General features: G+C 46.5%; 1 protein-coding gene across 2 annotated transcripts in view; it reads right to left on the bottom strand.

The window, feature by feature from the left end:
- PDE3A (phosphodiesterase 3A) overlaps positions 1 to 25,173 on the bottom strand; it is a 275,569-nt gene that overhangs the window by 167,592 nt on the left and 82,804 nt on the right. The window lies entirely within an intron of this gene.

The raw sequence follows: 25,173 nt of genomic DNA, 5'->3' as shown, positions 1-25,173 counted from the left end.
ACTGTTTTGTTTTGTTTTTACTTTGTTGGTTTTCATTCTGGGAGGCAGTAGCCAAAGATGGCTGTCCCCCTATGTGCAGGACCCAGACATACATTATCATAGACTCACCAAGCACAGAGACACCAGAGCCAAATCTGGCCGAATGGGAGTATACATCTTCTCTAGTAACGCTGGCAAGAATTGTGGTGTGTGTTTTTTTAACTACCCAATCTCCACAAGCCATCCTGGGAACCTTTTTCCTCGTCTTCTAAAAACGCTTCAGATAAATAAATATTCATTTATATAATGTTTACAGACCCATATGCAGTAGCAAGTCTAGAGTGCCTTGTGTCGTGCCACTAGCATCCATGGCAAGGCTCACCAAAAAGCCTTCCCTCTGGGTGCAGGATTACAGATGCAAACATTTCAGCGGCAGAAGTCGGGGCCGAAACCCAGGCCAACAACGGCACCGTCTCACAACTTGGTCGTTTGCCTAGAAATTCCTGGCTGTTACGGCAACGTGGGAACCCTTGATACTGGCCAGCAACAGAGCTTTATAGCTTAAGTCCATCCTCTTCCCCCAGCCCTATTCTCTTCAGTCTTTGTATTTTATTACAATAGTTATTATTATTGTTATTTAAAGTCATTGTGAACAGGAGGGAAAAGAGGCAGTCAGCAAAATCCGCCTCCACTAATTATCTGGTGTATGTGTGTGTTTTGATATACTTTCCCTGGTTGGTGGATGGAAAAAAAAATACAGTCCCGGTGTTTATCCTGGCCTAGTCAAAAAGATAGTGCCTTTTGGATGAGGAACTACCTGGGATGGGTAGCACTATAAAGTTCTGGGAAGGTTTCATTCTGGCAATATTTTGATCCACAGAACGCTTAATTGCCTGGGCTATGATCACAGTTAAGCTAAAAATCTATGGAAATCTTAGATCACCCCACTGCAAGGATAATCCTGCCTCAGGAAGTGGCTACTTTCCCAAATGATTTCCTCACTGAAAATAACACATTGTAATGGCAATGATTCCTTATTTCTCTCCGACGACTTACAGGTTTGTAAGTTTCCCATAAGAAATGCCTAGGTAAAGGTAAAGGGACCCCTGACCATTAGGTCCAGTCGTGACAGACTCTGGGGCTGCGCGCTCATCTCGCATTATTGGCCGAGGGAGCCGGCGTACAGCTTCCAGGTCATGTGGCCAGCATGACAAAGACGCTTCTGGCAAACCAGAGCAGCACATGGAAACGCCGTTTACCTTCCCGCTATAGCAGTTCCTATTTATCTACTTGCATTTTGATGTGCTTTCGAACTGCTAGGTGGGCAGGAGCTGGGTCAAGCAACAGGAGCTCACCCCGTCACAGGGATTCGAACCGCCGACCTTCTGATCAGCAAGCCCTAGGCTCTGTGGTTTAACCCACAGCGCCACCTGGGTCCCCCCAAGAAATGCCTAGGAGGCAGCTATTGTACAAAAGCTCACATACCGTAGATGCCACCAGATATTTCTCATTACAAAGTGAGTGTTGCAGACGCAAGTCACTTGTGCAATTTCAGGGCCTGGTGGAAGATGAGACCACCAACTTTTTGAAGCTAAGTAGGTCTGGGTATTGTCAATATCTGCATGGGTGATTGGCAGGGAACCGCAGGTACACTACCTTGGATTCCATGAGAAGAAAAAGAACCCGTGGATCTCTTTTCCTCAGGCGCTGTTCTAGCCTGATGGCTTAATTCCTGGGCTGTGCTATCAGCCTGTACATATTTGCTACCACTGGTACCTACAAGCGTAACTCATCTCTGTTATGCTGCCCTCCTGCTGCAGAAATGCTTTAAGAATGCAACAGATCTACAATGAAATCATTCGGATTCATTTGACTAGGACTGCATAGATCATGGGCAGGAATCCTTTTGCTATATTACTTGGCTGGATGGAGGCTGGGGACAGAAATGAACGAGGATTTACGAAATGGATTTGTACATGAAATTTGGCGGTTCAGACCTGATTGAACTTGGATTGCCTTAGGCCACTTCTTGTACCCATCCCCCGTTTGCACGTCCCAGCCGCTCACACATTGTTTTTTGGGAGGCAGGGTTTGCTGAAAAATGTAATTAGATGGGGGGGGAATACTATATGTGTGTGTGCATGTACGTGCAACATATTAAAGAGTCAAGTCCCATGCTAAACTATATTTGTGCAACAATTGAATGCATACAAACTTTTATATAGCCATATACATTCTTGTACGTTGTATGCAGTTTATGTGTTGGATACTTTAGGAAACCTGGGGTGTGTATATTAGTATAAATATACTAATGTGCATAATAATCCACATAAAATAATATCCTAATGCAGGGGTAGGCAACCTAAGGCCCGTGGGCCGGATGCGGCCCAATCGCCTTCTCAATCTGGCCCACGGATGGTCCGGGAATCAGCATGCTTTTACATAAGTAGAATGTGTCCTTTTATTTAAAATGCATCTCTGGGTTATTTGTGGGGCCTGCCTGGTGTTTTTACATGAGTAGAATGTATGCTTTTATTTAAAATGCATCTCTGGGTTATTTGTGGGACATAGGAATTCGTTCATATATTTCTTTCCAAAATATAGTCCGGCCCACCGCATGCTCTGAGGGACGGTGGACCAGCCCACGGCTGAAAAAGTTTGCTGACCCCTGTCCTAATGCATATAAAATACAGAAAATGTTTTTATTTTTAGCGGAATTGGGGTAAGAATCACAAATGTTACCCTGTCTACTTTTGCCTCAGGCCACACTTGCCTCTTACCCATGGCCCCGTCCCCCACTGACATGCCCCCCCACCCGACTGGACAGTGTACGGGCTGCATTATTTGGATCCCTACACTGCTACAACAAGGTGGTCAAGTCAAAACCACTTTGTGATATGGATATGTGGGTACAACCCCTGGAAAGTGAGGCAAAGAAGAAGGTAAGTGGATGTCCTGTGAGGTCCATGGTAGAAACATCCCTCAAAAAAAAAAAACCACACACGATCAAGTCCAGACCAGACCTGATCTGGATCCAACCCACACTGGGCCACAAGCTTCTGAAGGAAACTGACGCAAGACATAAGCCACATGATCCCAGCTGTTCTCCTTGATAAGATGAAAGTGCACAACTGTTGTCATCATGTGACTGAGTCACTGGAGATCACTTATCTGTTCCCACTTCTCCAGGCAGTTACACATCATCAGAAGTCAATGTGTGGTGGTGTGGGGAGATGTCATAGAATCATAGAATCATAGAGTTGGAAGAGACCACAAGGGCCATCCAGTCCAACCCCCTGCCAAGCAGGAAACACCATCAAAGCATTCTTGACATATGGCTGTCAAGCCTCTGCTTAAAGACCTCCAAAGGAGGAGACTCTACCACACTTCTTGGCAGCAAATTCCACTGTCGAACAGCTCTTACTGTTCATTTCACAAAACTACTGCCCATTCGCGGACACTTCATGAGCCCTTAAAGGGAGACACATAAAGTGCCTCCCCCAATAAAGAAAAGGTATTTGGATCTTCGAAAGGAACTAGTATCTCACTGCGAGCATTAGATCCACAGGCAAATACAGTGGTACCTCGGGTTAAGAACTTAATTCGTCCTGGAGGTCTGTTCTTAACCTGAAACTGTTCTTAACCTGAGGTACCACTTTAGCTCATGGGGCCTCCTGCTGCTGCCGCACCGCCGGCACGCGATTTCTGTTTTCATCCTGAAGTAAAGTTCTTAACCCGAGGTACTATTTCTGGGTTAGCGGAGTCTGTAACCTGAAGCGTCTATAACCCGAGGTACCACTGTAAACTAAACTTTTAGTTTATTGAGTTGCTGTGAGTGAAATTTCAATTGGTGGGGGCACATTCATTTGTTGGAGATTTTTGTTTCAGTCTGCTAATGCAAAAGAGAATGAAAAGGACAAGGCTGTAGCCATTCCACCTAATAAAGAATGGTTATATGAAACAGGAAGCTATCTTACACTTCCTTCCAATGCCTTAAACAGGCAATCATACTGAAGATTCGATGAGATGCTTTTTTTAAAAAAAAAACATTTCTCAGCCAAATAACTAAAACACACCAGCTCTCCTACCCCACTCTTAGGGGTTCTTTGCCCCAAGTTACTACTCTAGCAGCTAAAAAACACTGTGTGAGTGGAGAACGTAGCCATAAAAAGAAGCAAAGCAAAACAAAACAAAAACCTCAACATTTAAAGGCAGCATAAAACCACAAATAGAATCAACATGCTTTGCCAGAGACTTCTGGAAATCAAGGAAGGTTTTTAATGTTCTTCTTAGAAAGGACTAATTGTGTGGTCAAATGTGAGGCTTTTCCCACAGCGAAAGTCAGGGATGCAGACTACCTCCCCCTGCACACCCCGAAGCTTGATAGCTTCAGCTCCTCTCAGCCTGCTGATGTCATGTAAGTGCAAACATGGTTTTCTCTGCACACGCACAGAAACACTCCCTCGTGGGTTCATGACCCACATTCTGACACAGTAAAAATATTTTTTGTGCTCAAGTGCATGACTGTACTGTTTACTTAAAACAGCACCCTCTTATGCACCATGCACATCTCAGACACTTAAAAGATAATCCACCGCCTATCGTGCTGGAAGTCTCAACAGCTGCAGACTTGGACTTACAGCAGGCATAGGCAGGCAAACTCGGCCCTCCAGATGTTCTGGGACTACAATTCCCATCATCCCTGACCACTGGTCCTGCTAGCTAAGGATCATGGGAGTTGTAGTCCCAAAACATCTGGAGGGCCGAGTTTGCCTATGCCTGCCTTACAGCATTGCTGTTGCAGCGCCGTGGAACCAAATCAGATTTTTGGATCATTTACAAAGGTGCCGGCGCTTTAAACTGTCTTAGCATAAAAACCATCCAAGCGAAGTTAGAAAAAAAATACTACCTATCCAATTTACAAAGAATTAAAAATGTCAACATCATCCAAAAGACCATGGGTAGGCAAACTAAGGTCCAGGGGTCAGATCCGGCCCAATCGCCTTCTAAATCTGGCCTGCGGACAGTCCAGAAATCGGTGTGTTTTTACATGAGTAGAATGTGTGCTTTTATTTAAAATGCACCCTCTGGGTTATTTGTGGGGCACAGGAATTCATTTATTTTATTTTATTTTATTTTATTTGCAAAATATAGTCCCCCCCCACAAGGTCTGAGGGACAGTGGACCGGCCCCTTGCTGAAAAAGTTTGCTGACCCCTGCAAAAGACGGTCCCACCCCCAACGCTCAGTTTTCTAATTATGGCAACAGAGAGAGTAGTGACATGTATCAGATTTGCACAAGTGCCATCTGAACCAGAGTATCGCAGAAGTGCTTTGGGCTTGTCAGAGGTGATGGGAGGTGTGTGTGAGGTGTCACAGGTCAAAACGGAGACCCCTGAAGGACTCTGTGGCACTCCGGTAGTCGAAACAACTGCAAAATGCTGGAGACAAACATCTTCTAAAAGTAATGTTGCTGAACTTACCGTACCATAAATGGAATAATGCCAGGGGAGGGAGACGGACGAACAGACAGCAAACACCAGAGTGGGAGTAAAACTGAATGAGAGCTCCCTAGCGACCTGAAAAATCAGGCTTGTAATCAGAGGGAACAATTTTACAAGGAAAACAAATTCAGTTTGGCTTTTCGGGGGAGTGGGCAAACACTAAACTTTAAATAGGTGCCTATCAAAAGTCCCTAAACTGATTTGTCTGCCATTTCTCAGATTTCTTACCTAGATGTATGGCTCTCATTCCTGCAGTTTTCAAAGCAATTGCCCATAAAACACAATTGCCCAAGAAAGATGAAATTATTATTATTATTTTTACCCACCCGCAAACTGGCTGCCTCTTTTGAGAAAACCACTGCAGCTGTTCTTCTGAAATTTTACAGGATGGCTGCCTGCAGAAAGGGTAAGCTTCCCTGCAAATTCTCACCTTATTCTGCTCCATTCTGCCAGCTCAGAGCAACTGAAAATATGTTTCTTGAACATGAACGTGAGTCATTTCTCACGCCAGAGGTTGGGAACCTATGGATCTCCAGCTGTTCTTGTCTATCGTCTCCGACCACCCGCCATACTGGCTGCGGTTGGTGGGAGTTGGACTTGAACCGCAACTGGAGAGAACCACAATATTTTTGCAATTTTTATGCAACTTTCAGAGGAGACAAGGAATAGTAATGGAAATCTCTGATTCCCAAAGAAACAGCCCCCCCCCCCCGGCTTCTGCTTGCCTGTTTACCTCCCACGTGGGCCATTTTAAAACTCAAATGCAAAAGTAGTCAATAAGCAAGTTTAACTTTGCACGTGTCTAAATCAACTAACATGCATAAAACAATCAATGGCTTTCCACCCCTCTGGGGAAAATGGATAGCTATAGCTTATGGGAGTTTGAAAATAAATCCAAGTCACATTTTATTGCGTAAGTGGTTCAATCTCTGGGCTCAAATTACATTGTCCAAAACATTCAGCCACTGCTGTTGAAGGCAACAGCCACATCTCTTATTCTCCTTCCTCTGTAATTTTTACTGCAATTCATATTGTGTTTTGATTAGACAGCTCACCAAACTTTCCTCAACTTGCTTGGAGTGCTCAACTTTTTTCAAACAATAAAACAAGGCGAGTATTATGACCATCAAGTTCTTCTCTTACTTGGATTTTAAACAGGGCCAGAGAAAACCCATGTTGCATTACTTGTTCCAAGCAAATAATTTGATTGCTCCTGGCACATTTTTTGCAGGCTACTAAATTAGGGGGGGGGGGGTTTACTAACAAGGCTCCTGTTGTGCCACTGCATTTTCCATCCTTGAACCTCTTTTTACTAGATAAGCCAGCTTCCCATATTAGGCTTTGCCATCTTGACTCTGAACATATGTCGTGCATTGGCAAGCCTGAGTGTATTCGTATATGTGTGTGTTTGTGTGCTCAAAAAAAACCCCAACACCCTGAATTCTGCAACTTGGATACATTATACAGATGTGCCTGAACCTCTTATTCTACATAACACATTATGAGAAGAAGCAAGGAGATCCTTCTGGCCCATGTAAATTCAAATATATTTTTTGTAGTCATGAAAGTTGGAAGCTTGCTTTAAAAGATCAAATGAAAGCTCACATTCTCCGATAGCTGAAATTTGCACCCAGACTTGAAACCCTGCCCTTTTCCTGTACACCTGTGAAATTGAAACACACACGCAGCACCTTTCATCATTTCCATGTCCACAAACAGCTTGCACTGATATTCTTTCCAGGTCAAGGGAGTACCCAGGTGGGAAGGAGGTTTGAGATTCTGCTACAAGAATTGTGATTTTGATGCCTGTTAAACCACCCACCCTCAGTGTCCCACTTTTCTCCTAAATCTGCCAATAAGAAAGAGCGAGAGAAAGAAAGAAAGACAAGAGTTCAACATTGATTCCTTAAGCTTCCACAAGTCAATTACTACCCTGGGACTTAGCCCAATTTGATGCTGTTTGCTTCTATTTTAAACTAGAGCCCAGTCTTTCCCTTGCAATCCTGCCCTGCCCCCCCCATGCATTCTGAGGGAAGATCGGTCAGCGGAAACTCAAAAAAGCTGCTTACTAAAAAGTACAAAAGGGTATTTTTAGCTCCTGAGTCCAAAAGGTGGGAACCTCGGTCCACGCTGCAACGACAGTGACCCTTCCCAGGGAATGTCAAGCTGAAACAGGACTTTTCAAAGATTCCTTTGGTCCCAAATGGCAGTCTGGAAAGATCGCTGCCAAGACAAGAAGGAGAAGCAGCTGTGCTCCTCCGGCACCGGGTCACCGCTCTGCCAGCCACCACCATCTCCGAAGCGTGTCCCTGCAGATTTCCCTATGACCTCGGTCACCGCAGGCACTGAGAGAGTTCACCCGGTGGGAAACAGCAGCCTTCCCTGCTCTCTTTTGCACGGTGAGTGAGGCAACTGAGCCACTAACTAGGGAAGGGTCGCCAGCGCAATGGACGAACAACTGCTTTACATTCAGGCTTCATCTCTCACGTCTCCAGGTGGGCTAGGGGAAAACTCCTACCTGAAACCCCAGAGAGCATTACTGAGCTGGTACAGAGCAGCTTCCTAGGTTCCTCTCTTCGAGGGAAGGAAGCTTAGTAACGAAGGATGCTCAAAGAGACTCCTGTAATTTTTACCATCACTGAATCCAATTGCCAGCAAGCCAACTGCCTCTTGAGAAAACTGGGGGGGGGGGTGTATAGATGATTTGCAATTTCCAGACTCTTTATATTCAAAAAAACTTTACTTTCATAAACATGTAACTGAGAAGAACATATCTACGATCTCATGCTTATTCATTTTGTTCCGAATAGAGAGCACAGGTTTCTCCCTATCAACATTTAGAGAACTTCCTCTGTCTGCTTCACCCCAGACAAACCACACTGACAAACACTATCCTTAGCAGCATCCAGAGAAACCTGTCTCAGCAGCCGTTCTCTCTCTCTCTCTCTCTCTCTCACACACACACACACACACAGAGAGAGAGAGAGAGAGAGAGAGAGAAGACGACAAAAACAGCTAAAAACGAGAGTTACTGGAATAACAGTCACAACAGAATGGAATGCCTCTCTCATGTGACTCACAGCCAATTACATGAAAGAGCTTCTGTCAAAGGGGAAACCCTTTGCTAAAAATATACAGCAATTCAAAATAAGCAATATTCCCATTTCAGGAAATTAAGCCATTATCCTTAACAAACTGCACCAACACCAGCAGCCTTGTCCTCCAGGCCGGATGTTGTCTCTGCTTTGTTCCTGGATATAGTAGGGGCAGTTCTGGAGAGGACTCTCCGTTTCCCCACCACAACCAACATCAAGAACCTTGAGCAGACACCTATGGAGGGTGGGAAAGCCAGAAGATCTTACACCAGGGAAGATGGAACCTTTCCCAGCTCACAGGCTACATTCCCTTCATAAGTAAAACCTTCCAGGGGCAGGTCACATTCCAGAGATGAAGCAAGGAAGGGGATTCTTAAGAACATAAAAGAGCCCTTCTGGATCAGGCCAAAAGTGCAGCTAGATCCAACATCCTCTTCTCAACCGTGCTCCATGGGCTCCCTATGGGGAGCTTGAAAGCAGGACATGAGGGGAATAGCGCTGTCCCCATGTGATTCCCAACAACTGTTACTTGGAGGAACGCACCCATGATGGTTGAGATAAAACATAACCATTGCAGCTACTAGCCATTAGTAGATTGTATACCAGCCACACAGAAGCCAAGTAGTTTCCACAGACATACACACACCACCAAACAGGCAGGCAAAAGGCATAATTGCAGCTCGAGACATACTGCAGCCATGCAAAACTTTAGAAGGGCCCAGTTTTTTACTTTTCACCCTGGAAGCAGGGGTGGACCTGGGCATCTCAAATTTCAGTGTCTTCCCCTGCCTCTCACCTTCCATTCTACATCACACCTGCAGCACCCCTGAGGCTCTGCATTCAGTGCAATGGAACAGCTCATGTACCATTCAATCCACCTCTGATGAAATGTGGTGGACTTCCCTCGACTGCAGGTTTTTAAACAGAATCATGGCCCTCTGCTATGATTCCTGCCTTGCAGGACTCGATTCCCCTTGGGATCCCTCCCAGCTCTCCAAGTCTTCAAATCCCCAGCAGCGAACTCATGGAGAGGCTCTCACACATTAGGAAATCTCCCTGCGTATGTGTGCGGCAGTTGCTCTGGGATCCCGGATGATTTGCGTCCTAATGCATTCATTTGTTGTTGCACCCCAATAGCAATGTGGGAAGCTGCCTTATAGGCCATGGGTCCATCTAGCTCAGGGTCTCTGGCGGCTTTTGGACTGCAACTCCCATCTTCCCTGACTACTGTTCCTGCTAGCTAGGGCTGATGGGATTTGTACTCAAAAAAGCAACTGGAGACCCAAGTTTGGGAAACACTGGTTTAGCGAAAAGGTGAGTAATAAGAGGTGATAGAGGTGTCTTTCATAACACTACAACTTGAAGACATGCAATGAAGCTGAATGTTGGAAGATTCAGGACAGACGAAAGTCCTTCTTTGCTCTGCAGAGTTAAACTATGGGAAAGGCTAAAGGTAAAGGTAAAGGGGCCCCTGACCATCAGGTCCAGTCGTGTCCGACTCTGGGGTTGCGGCGCTCATCTCGCTCTATAGGCCGAGGGAGCCGGCGTTTGTCCGCAGACAGCTTCCGGGTCATGTGGCCAGCATGACAAAGCTGCTTCTGGCGAACCAGAGCAGCACATGGAAACACCGTTTACCTTCCCGCCGGAGCGGTCCCTATTTATCTACTTGCACTTTGATGTGCTTTCGAACTGCTAGGTGGGCAGGAGCTGGGACCAAGCAACAGGAGCTCACCCCGTTGCAGGGATTTGAACCGCCGACCTTCTGATCAGCAAGCCCTAGACTCTGTGATTTAACCCACAGCGCCACCTGGGTCCCCTAATGGGAAAGGCTAGTGGTGGCCAACAACTTCATTGACTTTAAAAGACAATTAGACAAATTCATGGAGGATAAGGTCATCAACGACTGCTAGCCACGATGAGTATATTCTACCTCCACTGCAGAGGTAGAGGATTATATATATATTTAATACCAGTTGCTGGGAATCACAAGTGGGGAGAATGTTGTTGACCTCAGGCTTAACTTGTGCGCTTCCCATGGATAACTCATTGCCCACTGTGAGAATAGATTGCTGAATTAAACGGGTATCTCCCAGGTTTGGGAAACCCTGCTCTGGCTCCACACTGTGGGTGCTGCCTGGCAGTGGCCCTGCAAGGTTTTCGGCAGGGCTTTCTCCCAGCCCTACCTGCAGATGCTGGAGATCAGACCTTCTGCACACAAACCGAGGCACAAACCCAATGACCCTCAAATGCGCTCCGTTCGGGACATACTGCTCTAAGGTACCTAGCAGCAGTCTTGCACGTGCACCGTCCTCCAGTTCGCTAAGAAGCGGGAAGACTCTTAAATGCCTTCAGAGTCTCGTGGCGGCGGCTGCTTTAACTTAGTATCTTCAAAGCTTTGTGACCTAGAAAGGAGATGTACTGCATGAATGAGACTCACGGAGTCTGGGGAGCGCAAAGCGTCACTGTGCTATTTATACCTATAGGCTGAGGGGGGAAATGGAGAGGGTAATATCTTTACACTCCATTTAACAGAAGCCTCATATTTGTTCCATGCAAGGCTAAGAGGGATTATCATCTCGTGTGTGTGTGTGTGTGTGTGTGTGTGTGTGTGTGTGTGTGTATGACAAAGAAGCCACAGATGCTGGCCATAGCTCTATTTCCTCACTTGTGGCAAAGGTCACCGACCTGTTCAGTTCCCAGGAAGGGCCTCAGCGCAGTGGCGGAGAACATGCCTTGCCTACAAATGTCCCAGCTGCAAATTCTGCCATCTCCACATGAGCCAGGGAGAGACCCCTGCCTGGAACCCTGGAGAGACGCTGCCAGTAAGTGCAGACAATACTCAGTCTGATGGCCCGGTGGTCTGATTCAGTAGAAGGCAGCTTCCCACACTCCAGCAACCAGTCAGGTGCCAAAACCAGTAGAGACTACTGTTGCCTGAACCAGAAGCCTTGATCAGCCTTCCTATTGGTCAGCCTGGGTGGGAAGAGCCACTCCGATACTTGCTCCAACCTGCAGGCATCTGGGCACTGAGCTGTGGGGTGCCTGCTCTAGCCCTGGCACTACCTGAAAATAAGGTTGGCCACCAATGTGAGAACATAACAAGAGCCATGTTGAGATCAGAGCAGATGCTCATCGAGTTCAGCATCCTGTTCTCATCGCAGCCAACAAGAAGCTAAATGCAACAGTGCTCTCCTCACCTGCGATTCCCAGCAACTGATATCATCCGCGCTCACCCCTCCTTGGTGACACGGTGTTTCTGGCCCAGAGCTGCCTCCACTGCCATCTTCTGTTCCGCAGCATGTTCTCGAGCTCAGCGGCTGCAGGATTCAAACATGCCCGCCTGCAATTTGGACCAATCGCAGGCGGGCTTGGAGCCGTGGCCACTGGAGTGGGCGGGCAGGCCTGAGGCAGGTTCCTGGGGAGTCTTCACTCAGGTCCTCTCGGGAATAAAAGCTGGCCCAGCCTTCATCCGAGACTGCGGTCAGCTTCAGATCTCCCTCCCCCATTCCCATAAACCATTTATGATGTTTATAATGTTCTACTCTGCAATTACACTGTATCTTGGTAGAAGTTGCTATGGTTCTCACGGTCGCCATATTCAGGCCAGGGAGATCCCCCCCCCCAATCAGATGAATTGGGCCTGTCTGAGGGTTTTGCCTACCTCGTATCAATCATGACAACTTTGGCGGATGTGGCACTGCGTAAGCTCTTAAGTTTTTGGTGAAAGGGAAATTGTGGGCCTTTGCTTCCCCCTTCTTGGTGATGGGAGAACCAACCACCCCATGGGGAGGTGATTCGGTCCACATGGGGGCTGAGGGCCATAGCACCCCCTGGAGTGGGACCGCCTCTCCCAGTATGCCCCGCAGAGGACATTAAGGTCCACAAATAATAACATATCGGAGATCCCGAGTCACACAGTGGTTAGGCTGGCCTCGACCAGGACCAGGGCCTTCTCAGTACTAGCCCCGACCTGGTGGAACGCTCTCTCTCAGGAGACTAGGGCCCAGTGGGAGTTGTCATCTTTCCGTAGGGCCTGCAAGACAGAGCTGTTCCGCTTGGCCTTTGACTGACTCAGTCTGACCCCGGTGTTACCCTCCCCTAAGGTTTTACCCTACAGATATTTAAATGAGGTTCCACTTGTAGATTCCTGTTTTACAATTGAATTTTAACATTGTATTTAATCTGTATTTTAATTGAATTGTTTCTTTTATGCTTGTTTTGATGTTTTTGTTGTTAGCCGCCCTGAGCCCGGTCTTGACTGGGAAGGTGGGAAGGGCGGGGTATCAGTTATCCCTCTGTTGTACTGAGATGAATCATAGAACAATAGGATCCAGAATCAGCAGTCTGATGGGTCCGCAGGAGCCACCCAATCGAACTCCAGGTGGAAGTGAATCCGCAACCTGATTGTCCTGCAGGAGCAGCCAATCAGGCGGCTGACATAAGTGAATCCGCAACCTGATTGGCCTGTAGGAGCAGCCAATCAGGCTGCTGGCAGAAGTCAATCCACAAACTGATTGGCCCACAGGTGTAGCCCTGAAGTAGCCAATCACGCGAAGCCCATTGTGTAAATAATGTATATAAGCAGATGGTTTTGGGAAAAGGGCATTCTTCTCTTCTTCTCCTTGATGACTACGAGCTGAATAAAGAGCATGAAATTCACTCTCGACTCTGTGTATATTTCACTGGCAACGAAGGTGGGATCCTGCTGAGCTGACTGCTACCACGCACTGCACCGCAGCACCGCCACCTGCCGCACCGCTGCATCGCACCGTGCATCCAGGCTTCAGCTTCAGGCCCCAAGGAACCCAGAATGGCAACCAAGTATATTTCACCCTCCAACACATGGGCTGGAGGAGAGGGTGGCTACCCCAATGCTAAGCCAAACTCGCATACATCTGTAATCAATAAAGTTCTGGCCTGATTTCAACCCCACTAAATGTTGCCTGTGGTCCTCAGTTTCACCAATGTGGCCCAGTAGGGGTGGGTCCACGGTGTCTGTGCATATAATCAGAGGCACATCAGCTCCGAGAGTGGAGGCAGAACATCGCCATCACAGCTAGATTTCCTGAGCAACCTTGTGGAATACTGCACTCAAGTATGATTCCTGCTACTGCAGGAAGAGAAGATGTTACTAAGTTTAAGGAAGAAAACAGATTATTTGGGGGGGGGTGGGAGGGAGAGAGAGAGAATAAAACCCCAGAAGTCAAAACTCAAAACACGAAGCCCAAATAGGAAGATAATTCACTTATTTATTGGAACATTAGTTCACACAGCTGTGACACTGCTCTCCAGATCTTCTGCAGAAGACATGGGCAGGAAGAAGCCAGTCAAGGGACCCCAACGCACACACAGCCTAAAACATGTATGGAGCCAAGGGAGCTGTTTTGGCCCCACTCCCCAGGAAAAACACGGCCACATGCAAAACCAATTATCAGCACTGCATTTCTGAGCCTCCGAATCTGCGTGGATCCCCTCCAGATCCCCTCGTGTCGCGACTGTTTGCATGAGAACTCTTAAAACGCAGCAGCACTTTGTCATGGTGAAAATAAAAAAAAAGGTGGGGGAGAGTGGAAAACATTTGTTTTCTGTATCAGTTGTCATCAGGGAAGTTTTTCTGCTGGTTTGTTGAACTGAAAATCTCATTGCTTGGTTTTGCTCCAAATATCTTTCCCCTTGTACTTGCTACTGGCTTGCAAGCAGCAATTCCTTTTAATGGGCCAGGCTATCAAGTCTTTAAAAATAAAAAAAACAGAATGGAGAAACAAGAGGTATATTGAAACTTTCAACCCTTGCTTTCAAGTGAAAGCTTCCCTAGGCTAGGAGCTCTTTTCTGGGCCGATTTTATTAATAATAATAATATTACTCTGTGTATTTATTTTGATGTTATTGTAAGGTGTGGCTGTATTTGGAGTTTTAAACGGTATTTTATTACCCTTCATTGTTCGAAATTAGCCAGGCGCCAGGCACATTTTGCAACTGGTGCAGGTCCAATTGCAACCATGACTTGGATGATGGGCTTGAGGGCATCCTGAGCAAGTTTGCAGATGACACCAAATTGGGAGCGGTGGCTAATACCCCAGAGGACAGGATCACACTTCAAAATGACCTTAACAGATTAGACAACTGGGCCAAAGCAAACAAGATGAATTTTAACAAGGAGAAATGTAAGGTACTACACTTGGGCAAAAAAAATGAAAGGCACAAATACATGATGGGTGACACCTGGCTTGAGAGCAGTACATGTGAAAAGGATCTAGGAGTCTTGGTAGACCACAAACTTGACATGAGTCAGCAGTGTGATGCAGCAGCTAAAAAAGCCAATGCAATTCTGGGCTGCATCAATAGGAGTATAGCATCTAGATGTAGGGAAGTAATAGTACCACTGAATTCTGCTCTGGCCAGACCTCACCTGGAGTACTATGTCCAGTTCTGGGCACCACAGTTCAAGAAGGATACTGACAAACTGGAACGTGTCCAGAAGAGGGCAACCAAAATGGTCAAAGGCCTGGAAATGATGCCTTATGAGGAACGGCTTAGGGAGCTGGGTATGTTTAGCCTGGAGAAGAGAAGGTTAAGGGGTGATATGATAGCCATGTTCAAATATATGAAAGGATGTCATATGGAGGAGGGAGAAAGATTGTTTTCTGCTGCTCCAGAGAAGCGGACACGGAGCAATGGATTCAAACTTCAAGAAAGAAGATTCTACCTAAACATTAGGAAGAACTTCCTGACAGTAAGAGCTGTTCGGCAGTGGAATTTGCTACCAAGGAGTGTGGTGGAGTCTCCTTCTTTGGAGGTCTTTAAGCAGAGGCTTGACAGGCATATGTCGGGAATGCTTTGATGGTGTTTCCTGCTTGGCAGGGGGTTGGACTGGATGGCCCTTGTGGTCTCTTCCAACTCTATGATTCTATGTAGAGATGCCGGGTTGGCGACTGGGGAAAGCAAAATGTCACTTAGAGAAGGATCTGAATTTTTTTTCTATGAAGCTTGAATTAGTTTTATTCTGGATTGTTTTATTTTATGTTTTAATGTGTTGTAAACTGGTTTGAGATTTGTTCTTTAAAATATAGAGTGGTATAGAAATGAAAATGCAGTCATACCTTGGTTGTCAAACAGAACCCGTTCTGGAAGTCCGTTCGACCTCTGAAAATGTTCGACAACCAAGGCACGGCTTCCGATTGGCTGCAGGAGCTTCCCAAGAACGGCTTCCAAAGAATGTTTGCAAACCAGAACACTCACTTCCGGGTTCGGGAGCCAAAAGGTTTACGTCGCAAGGCGTTTGGGATCCAAGGTACAACTGTAGTAATAATAATAATAATAATAATATCCCATGCAATGTGCTGCCATCTGCCTTATTGCAGGGCAGATTCGAGGGTAAACCATACGCAGAACTAGTCTGCCCCTGTAGCTTGATGGAGGTAGAAACTGTCTCTCATGCCTTGTTACGCTGCCGTTTCTACGGGGATATACGCTCGGTGTTTATTGCCCCTGCTATGCAAAAATCTCCAAATGAATCCGAACTTCAATGTCTAAAATCCCTGGTAGAGGACAAGGATGCTGAGATCACGTTAAGGGTAGCCAAATTCTGTGCGATTGCCATAAAACTTAGGGAACAAGCTGTGCTATCATAATGATTAAGGCCTTAAATGATAATTTTAGGTTATATTTTAGTGACCAAGTTTTAAGTTATATATATTTTTAACTGTTGCTATATCTGTATTGTCCCTGTTAGACTTAATTGCAAATTCAAATGTATCCCTATCGTGTGTTATGACTTCCTTGATATTGTATGTGGGCTGGAACTGGTTTGTGACCAAAATAATAAATTCATTCATTCATTCAATATCCCATGGGGGAGGGACAGCATGCCTGACTGAGTGTGGACTACTTTATTTACAAACTGGTTGGACTTAACCTAACTCATGGAGCAGCTGTGAGGAAAATAATAGGAAGGTAGAGAGCCACAAACATACCTTGAGCTCCTTAGAGAACCACACATGCCACCTTGGGAATGCCTGTAGCTCAGTGATAGAGCATGTGGTTTGCATGCAGAAGGTCCCATGTTCAATCCCAACATCTCTAGGTAGGGCTGGGAAGCCCTTCCTGTCTGGAACCCTGGAGAGTCACTGCCAGTCAGTGTAGAAAATACTGAGCTAAATCAGGGGTCAGCAAACTTTTTAGCAGGGAAATCAGACCTTGTGGGGGGCCAGACTATATTTGGGGGGGGGATGATGCAAGAGCACCACGAGCCCCGGTGGCTGCTTACCTGTGTCTTGCGAGCGGCAGGGGCTGGCGGTGGCGGGGGGACGATGAGCAGCGCACGAAAGGGGGTTGCTGAAAATGGTGGCCGTCTGAATGCTGTTGCTGCTGCTGCTGTCACCAACAAAGCCCAGCCCTCTTCCTCCTCTAGGCAGGGCAGGGAGAAGCCAGGAGGGGGGAGGGGGAGGCACTGCCGCTGCCGCCATGTGAGGGAGAGGGAAAGAACACGTGCGCTGGTGATCCATGCGGTGATTCCCGGACCACCCGCGGGCTGGATCCAGAAGGCAATTGGGCCTGATCCGGCCGTAGTTTGCCTACCCATGAGCTAGATGGTCTGACTCAGCGCAGGTCAACCTCCTATGTGGGATCTCAGTGTAGTAATTAATTTAATAAACACCATGACTGCAGGGTCCTGCTTCTTTTGGCATGTCACTCTGCTTTTGTGGGATTTTACAACACTAGAACAGCAACACTGGGAACAAATGGCCTCTGTCCAGAAGGAAGTCTCACAATTAAAAGCTTATTTCATTGTTTTGCCGAACAGTAACTTTCATCGATAAGTACCAGCTCTGACACATTTACTCACAAACTGCTTTCCCAATCAAAAGAACTGCACCAAGTAGCTACCCCCATCCAAAAAAGAAGGGAGGAACACTACTTAACAATATACTTCAGCACAATTAAAATACTCCATTAAAAATATCTAAACACCAATTAAAATAGGAACGCAAGAACCTCAGCTCTGCTATTCATTAAGAAAACTAATACAGCTTCACACACCAGGTAACAAACCCGAGTCCAGGATCTAGCTCTACACGGACGACACCCGCGAAAGCTAAGACAGTGTCCTATAGCTTTGTTGAACTTCAGCTCCCATCATCTCTGGCCATGCTGAGACTAATGGGAGTCCGACAATGTCTAAAGGGTACCTTTGGTCTACCCCAGCTTACCCCAACCTGGTGCCCCCTCCAGGGGAGGGGGATTGCAACTCTTATAAGCCCCAGCCTACGTGTTAGGGAAGGTGGGATCTGTAGGTCAACAACATCTGGATGCTATCAGGTTGTGGTCTATACAAGTGCTGCCAGAGGTGATCTATGGTTTCCAATAATTTATTTCCTAATTGGATGGGTTTAATCCAGATCTTGCAAGTTCCCCATTCCCCTGCCAGCATGATACAAAGCTGTCTCACTGAAGTGCAGCAATACTCCTATTAAGACAGTGGGGCTTCCTCTGTGATTTCTAGTACAGTAGGAGGACACTCAAAATACTACATGCTCAGACTATGGAAGGGGGGGAATTGGTTCAGTTTGCCTTTAAAGGTGAATATACTTTCTCAAAAAAACTTGAGAATCAAGACATGGCCATCTTTCAAAAAATCCAGACTTACCCAAATCTTGTGATGGGAGTTCTCCAAACAATAAATGTTTAAAGAAGTGCATATATTAGAGGGAAAGTGCACATAAAAATGAGCATAACTGGTGAAAATAACAGAGAATACATTGTGTTTGGAAAAATGGACTGCAAAACGCGTACATTTGTGAAAACTACATTAAAAATTGGATAATTTTGCACTCAAATGCTGATGAATTTTCATGAAGATTTTTTAAGAAAAAAGGACAACTCCTAAAATGTATCAGGAATCTGGAGAATAGAATAAAAGGTTGGAAGGAAGAAATAACCGGGAAAGCCAAATTTAACAGATCCTTCCATCTCTAGAGTCTGGACATATCCTGGCTTACTCTGTTCATATTATTATTATTATTATTATTATTATTATTATTATTAATCCCATGGCATGCCCAGATAGTTCATTTTTAACAAATGGCAACCATAGCTTTTCAATGCAAGGCTAGAATGTCTGGTGCCATGGGTACAGTGAATCTGCAGTTCTTCCTACCATGAAAGCCCGTGGTCCTCTGGGACACTGTTTGCAAGTCAGGTACTCTAGATAGTAGGCCTAGCCCGCCTGGCCTTCCGTGCCGTCATTTGCACCTCCAAGCAGAGCAGCATTAAACAACAAGAGAACAATCAGAGTGGCACTCATCTTATGAAACGGAAACAGCAGAACGTGGCAATCCTGCTCTGTTACTAAGAGAGTTTATGAGGAACACTGAAAAGTTCTCAAGGAACTTGCTGAGCCCCATGTAATAATTAACCAAGCGGTATCTTTATTGCTCAGAAAGAAACAAGGCTTCAAATCTGAGTTTATTTTAAAAATATTAACAGCCCCAACCTTAAGCCAAACCCACAGTTTTCCAATCCAGCTCGTTATGTTTTATTCTCGGTTTCCATTACGTAGTGAATGCCATTCTCCCCAGCTCCACTTTCCATCTACCTTAAACATTTGTTTGTCCCGATCTAGCAGGAATATGCAACTCCTGTGCTTAAGCCTCATCCTCTCTTTCTCTCTCTCTCTCTCTCTCTCTGAACCAAAAACCCTACATCATAGAGGGAGAACTGGGACTCTGCATCATGAATAGCACATGAAGCCCTCGGAGATTACCAACGGTTTCTGGAGACAGGCAGTAAAACCATGGCCATCACAATAATGTCCATTCTAGGGGTGCCCGGCTAGTCTCTGCCAAAGAAAATATGCTATACAAGAAACATACGTGATCTGATTCTGCGGTATGTCTTACGCCCTTACACTCTGTAAACGTCCGAACCTGAATAACCACCAACAGATCTAAAAACTAGAACATGAGAAACACAGACCCTCCGAGTATCCTTATTTTCCAGAGATAGTCCTGGATTTACAGAAGCCATCCCAGTTTCTGATTTGATCCCAGAATGTCCCACTTTTCCTTAGAATGTCCCTGTTTCCATCGGAGAAATGTTGGAGGGTATAGAGTTATGCAAACCCCAAGCCAAGGAGATAACTATGCAACCTTCAGACTGCCAAGAAGGGGATCTGGAGACCCTCCCCTTACCAGCACAGATGTAAGGTCATTAAGGCAGACGTTTAAGAGTGCTAGTTAACCTCTTTTCCCATATGGTCCATATTTTCCACAAGTCTATGAATTAGTCCCATGCCCCTCACACAAAGCTTTGCAACTAACACCAAAAAATACAAGAGAGAAGGCAAAGATCCACATAAGGTCTAGAGCCTGGAAGTGCTGGGCTTCAGATTAAGAAAAAATAAATATACACTCCTTGTTGAGGTTAAAAGGTAAGCTATAAAATTCAAAGTACATAAATAAATCAGAATCGCCACCTTCCCTATAAGGAAAAGAACTTCTTGCCAAGGCAGCTATACGTCATTTGCCAGTGAGTGAATTATGGAGGGAGAGGTAGGGAAGTCCCTAATTAAATCCACAAGCCTCTCCCCATACCGTGCTATCCAAGTTTTGATCCAAAATATGTCCCCTGTAACCTTCTAACAAGCAGCAGCTAACAGGGCTCTCAGCATCCCCAGTGATCTTCATCAAGATCTTCCTAATGAAGACCTAGCCATCCACAGCAGCAGCTAATTCTCCATACTGAAAACCAGCAAGTTGAGGGCCCCTCCAGAGTAGAAGAAGGTTAGGCAAGTTTGCACCTGTAAAAATCTCAGTACTTAAAACCCTCATGCAAAGATGACTGCTATTACGATTACTCATGTTTACATTGCTGTCAGACTACAGTGGATGGATGCTGGAGGCAAGCAAGAGAGTTGAGTCAGGGTTCTCTGCATGCAGAAATTCAACAGGGAACGGTCTTGTTGCTGTTTTCTAAAGGTGAGAGGTGCACTTACAAGGAAGCCTTCCCTTGTTAAATTGCTCTCTGTCATCCAGCAACAGGAACACTGCCAGGAGAGAAATGTGTCAACTTTAGAGATAAGCCCTTATCTCCAAGGGGAAGGAAGGGCAGCAATTCAGTGGGAGTAAATGCACTCTGCATGCATTGGGTCGCAGGTCCAACCTCTGACCTCTCCAGCCGGGGGCTTGGAAAGACCCCTGGCTAAAACCCCAGAGGGTCTTAGCTGATCAATGCAGACACTGATGAACGAGGTGAGCCAATGGTCCAACTCGAAATAAAGGCTGCTTCTAATGTTGAGAGCATGTGCATCACTTTGGCAAGTCCCTCCTCCCCACCTGAACTTTGCCACTCACTCGCCTCTCAGTATCTATGGTAATCCTTCTATATCCCTACTTCCTCACAGAGACAATTCCTAAAGCACCCACATTCTTCCTAGAGGCAACACACCTACACCAAAGTTGCCGTTTGCGCAAGCTTCATTGGCCAGTATTCTTACCATGCTCTGAAAACCGGACCTGGCTCAGATTTCCCACTGGGAGAGATTCAGTTGGTGCATTTGCACCTCCAGGTCTGTCATGGACCATGGGGAGGAGGAAGAGGATCCCCGGCAAGGGGGTGTAGCCGGTACTGGGACACACAGGGGCAAGCTGGGGATGGGGAAGGAGAGGTAGGTATAGGAGTACTCACGGGGTGATGAAGGATCATGGGTGGGGATGGGGGTCAGTGCACAGGAACCAGAATAGCAGGGCCCATCGCCAGAGGGGTCCCTGTCTCCATGTTTACGGTGGGCTCTGGGGCATAGGGAGCAGCAGACGAGGTCCTCCAGGAGGCTGAGGCAGGCAAGAGCCCACAGCCCAGCTCCCTAGCTGGCCAGGTGGGGCTCGCTAGCTCTGGGAGGAGGGGTTTGCTTCCTCAGCTGCAGTAGGCTTGGAACAGGTGAGGGTCGTCTGTCTCTTCAAGCCCAGATGCTGCAATCGGCAGGCAAAGTGCAACTGGGAAGCAGAGTTGAGGTGCTGGTTTCTGCTCAACTGCCCATGTTGATGGACCTCAGTTTGGTTGCTCGAGGAACTCTGCAGGACGGTGCTTTGTTTTTGACATCGGACACGTGGATTGACCCTGGACTGGGGACTTGACATACTGACTTGCTGCCAGCTAGGCCAGGGGTTCAGGGCAAAGTCGCTGCTGTACTCACCTGCAGGATACGGCCCTTCACAAAGCAGAGCAGCTCTCCCAACCACTCCCTGATTGGCAAAGCCCGGATGACCTCACAAAAGTGCAGCCTGCTCAGCATATCACCAGAAGTCACGTTCCTGGTGTTGCCACCCACTTCAAGGGGAGAACTACTTCCCTTTGACTCTTGCATGCTTTTCTCTCTCTCGAACCTTCCTCAGGGCTCGTCTCCCAGCAGGCCTTGTTTCAATATTATTTCCAGTGGCTCGCTTCCATTGTCCCGAAGTACAAATTCCCTCGATCCACAGCAAGGTATGCCTTTCTTGGGAACAGCCTTCTCTCTATTATGCTGTGAGCCCAGGAAAGGGCTTTTTCTTGGGCAAGATCACTAAACTCCTGTCTATGTGCTTCAGCTGTGAGTACGGCAGGAGACACCTGAGGTGAAAACCTTAAAGGCCCTGGCCTTTGAAGCACCTGAAAACATATGCACTGCCGCTCCCACCACCGATTCAAAACTATTCACCCAATCCGAGTCAGTAGACATTCGCCCGGGACAACTTTGGCAACGCAAAAAGTGGGAGAGTATTTATACAGATAGGACTTTTTATCAGCAAAATGGTTGGCCTTGGAGAGATATTTCACAGGCTCAATCAGTAAATCACAACCGCCTGGGATTGCTTCCCACAGCAGGTTATAAAGGTGTTTCAGCGACCCGCCTCCATTCCACGGTAACATTTGTTGACCTGCCTCCCAACAGAAAAGAAGAGAGAGGGAAAGATTGGTCACCCCACAATCTCTCCTACAGTTGACATAACTTCAATAGGAAGGCCATAAAATAGGCCCACAGAGAGATAAGATAAGGCTCCCATGCGGACCAGGATGTTTTAAAACATATTGTTCTCTCCTCTTAAGCCAGGGCACTAATATAAATGAAGTGTCTGTTGATATTCTGCTATCAGGCGCTGATTTCCCCCGCCATATAAACATTCCTCCGGGTGTTGTGTAAGCCTCCCAAGCTTCTTCTCCGGGCAAGGGCTCTCCTTCATTTGCACTTGAAAGGGAACCAGCCTCTCGAGTTTAATCCCATCTCTGTGGGTTGGCTTCGTTTAAATAAATAAATAAATGAATAAACTGAGCGACAAAGGATGTGGTTTGTGCATTTCTTTGTTCAGTGGTCCAGAAAGATCCTTTGGCTTCTGAGCCAGGCAGGCAACAAGAACGGAATGTCGATGGCAGAGGTTCAAGGCCAAGTATCCCAACTATTTATCGGTGGCACCACAGCCTCTCTCATCTCAGGGAACAAATGTCATCAAAAAATGTCTCTGAATCTGGCCCTCCAGCACTTTCTCCAGGCCACACACCCCTCAACAGTTCTGCTTCATGTCTTCCTTCAGTGCTTTCTGCCTGGCTGGATGTGTCATTGAACTTTGGCCACTGGTCCCACCCAACAATGCCAGGCGATCCCCAGAAGGTTGCGCTGGGAAGTGAGATGGCTGGGGAAAGGTTCCTCAATCCTGCATTGCACCCAAGCCTGCTTAAACCCAAGCTTCTGCTAGTGCAACTGATGAGTTGGCTTTCATATTGCTCAACCACAGACCCTCCAAGTGTCCCTATTTTCCAGGGACAGCCCCGGATTTAAAGAAGCCATTCCAGTTTCTGATTTGATCCTGCTTTTCCTTAGGATGCCCCTGTTTTCATCAGAGTAATGTTGGAGGGCATGGAGTTGTGGAACCCCAAAGCCAAGGATATAAATAACTATACACCTTTTAGAAGGCATGTGAAAGCAACCCTGTATTAATTTTTTTAATGTTTAATGTTTTATTATGTTTATATATATATTGGAAGCAACCCAGTCAGATGGCCAGGGAATTATTATTATTATTATTATTATTATTATTATTATTATTATGCACCCGTATTTTCGTTGGAGGGCATGCAACCATAATTCCCACTCTACACTAGAAGAACAGCTCTTTTGCTGGCAGTTGGGGAATGTTAAATCTGGGTCTGGGATTTGAATACCTGCTCATCTGTGAACCTCACTGGGTGACTTGGGGCCAATGACAGCTTCTCAGGCGAGGATAAAAGTGGGAGAGGGATAAAAAGGTAAAGGGGCCCCTGACCATCAGGTCCAGTCGTGTCCGACTCTGGGGTTGCGGCGCTCATCTCGCTATATAGGCCAAGGGAGCGTTTGTCCGCAGACAGCTTCCAGGTCATGTGGCCAGCATGACAAAGCTGCTTCTGGTGAACCAGAGCAGCGCATGGAAACGCCGTTTACCTTCCCGCCAGAGCGGTCCCTATTTATCTACTTGCACTTTAAGGTGCTTTCGAACTGCTAGGTTGGCAGGAGCTGGGACCAAACAATGGGAGCTCACCCTGTCACAGGGATTCGAACCGCCGACCTTCTGATCAGCAAGCCCTAGACTCTGTGGTTTAACCCACAGCGCCACCTGGGATAAGCATAACTCACATTACCTCAGTCGTCCCACTGAAATTACTGCCCATTCAAATCAGTGTGGGGTCCACTCTGAGTAAACATTGCTTTGAATACATCCTCCACGAATACTACCTTGAGCTCCTTCATTATTTAATGAAATAAATAACCAAATGTTAAGAACGTAGCATTTTGCCCATCTCGTCCAACATCCTGTTCTCACAGTGGCCAACCACTTTGGGAAACCTGCAAGCAGGAGTTGAACACAAGAGCCATCACCCGGCCTGTAGTTTCCAGAAACTGGCATTCAGAAGCATTGCAGTCTCTTAACTTTTGAGGCCTGAGCCTAGCACCACGGCCAGTAGCCATCAATGGCCTTCTCCTCCATGAAGGCCTTGTCTCAGAATAGGCAAGGCACATCAAACCACTTTTATAGGGTGGCAACTGGTTTTTTTCATGGCTTAGCTGGAATTTAAACTGGAAGGAACGCAGAGATCCTGGAACCAAGGAAACCCATTAATGGCATCAAGTGACTTGACACAATGCGCACCTTTGATCTCAGGGTTTTCGGTTTGAGTCCCACATTGGGCAAAAAGGATTCCTGCATTGCAAGGGGACTAGATGATGCTCGGGGTCCCTTCCAACTCTATGTTTCTGCAGAGAAAGCCACTGTTAAGGCAGTTGCTCCATTCCCATTTTTTGTTCTAAGCACACACCAAAAAGAAAAGAAAAAACGGACATGAAAACGTCAGCCTTTCCTTAAAAACAACAACAAACAAACAGTGTATTAGGAGCTGGGATGGAAAAAGAAGAGACACTCTCACAGCAAAAGGTCAGAACAGGCATTTAGAAAACACCCTCTCCCCCCCCCCCGCCCTTCTGCTTTTCATGGAAGAAATACGACAAGGGACGAAACCTGAATCTCTCAGTTTTGTCAGCGAGGCTGCAATCCCATGCCTGCTTACCTCGCAGCAAGTCTCACAGGAGTAAATGGG

The sequence above is a fragment of the Zootoca vivipara genome, chromosome 10 (genome assembly GCF_963506605.1).
Source record: "Zootoca vivipara chromosome 10, rZooViv1.1, whole genome shotgun sequence".
Lineage (NCBI taxonomy): Eukaryota > Metazoa > Chordata > Lepidosauria > Squamata > Lacertidae > Zootoca > Zootoca vivipara.
This window is presented reverse-complemented; position numbering and strand designations above follow the sequence as displayed.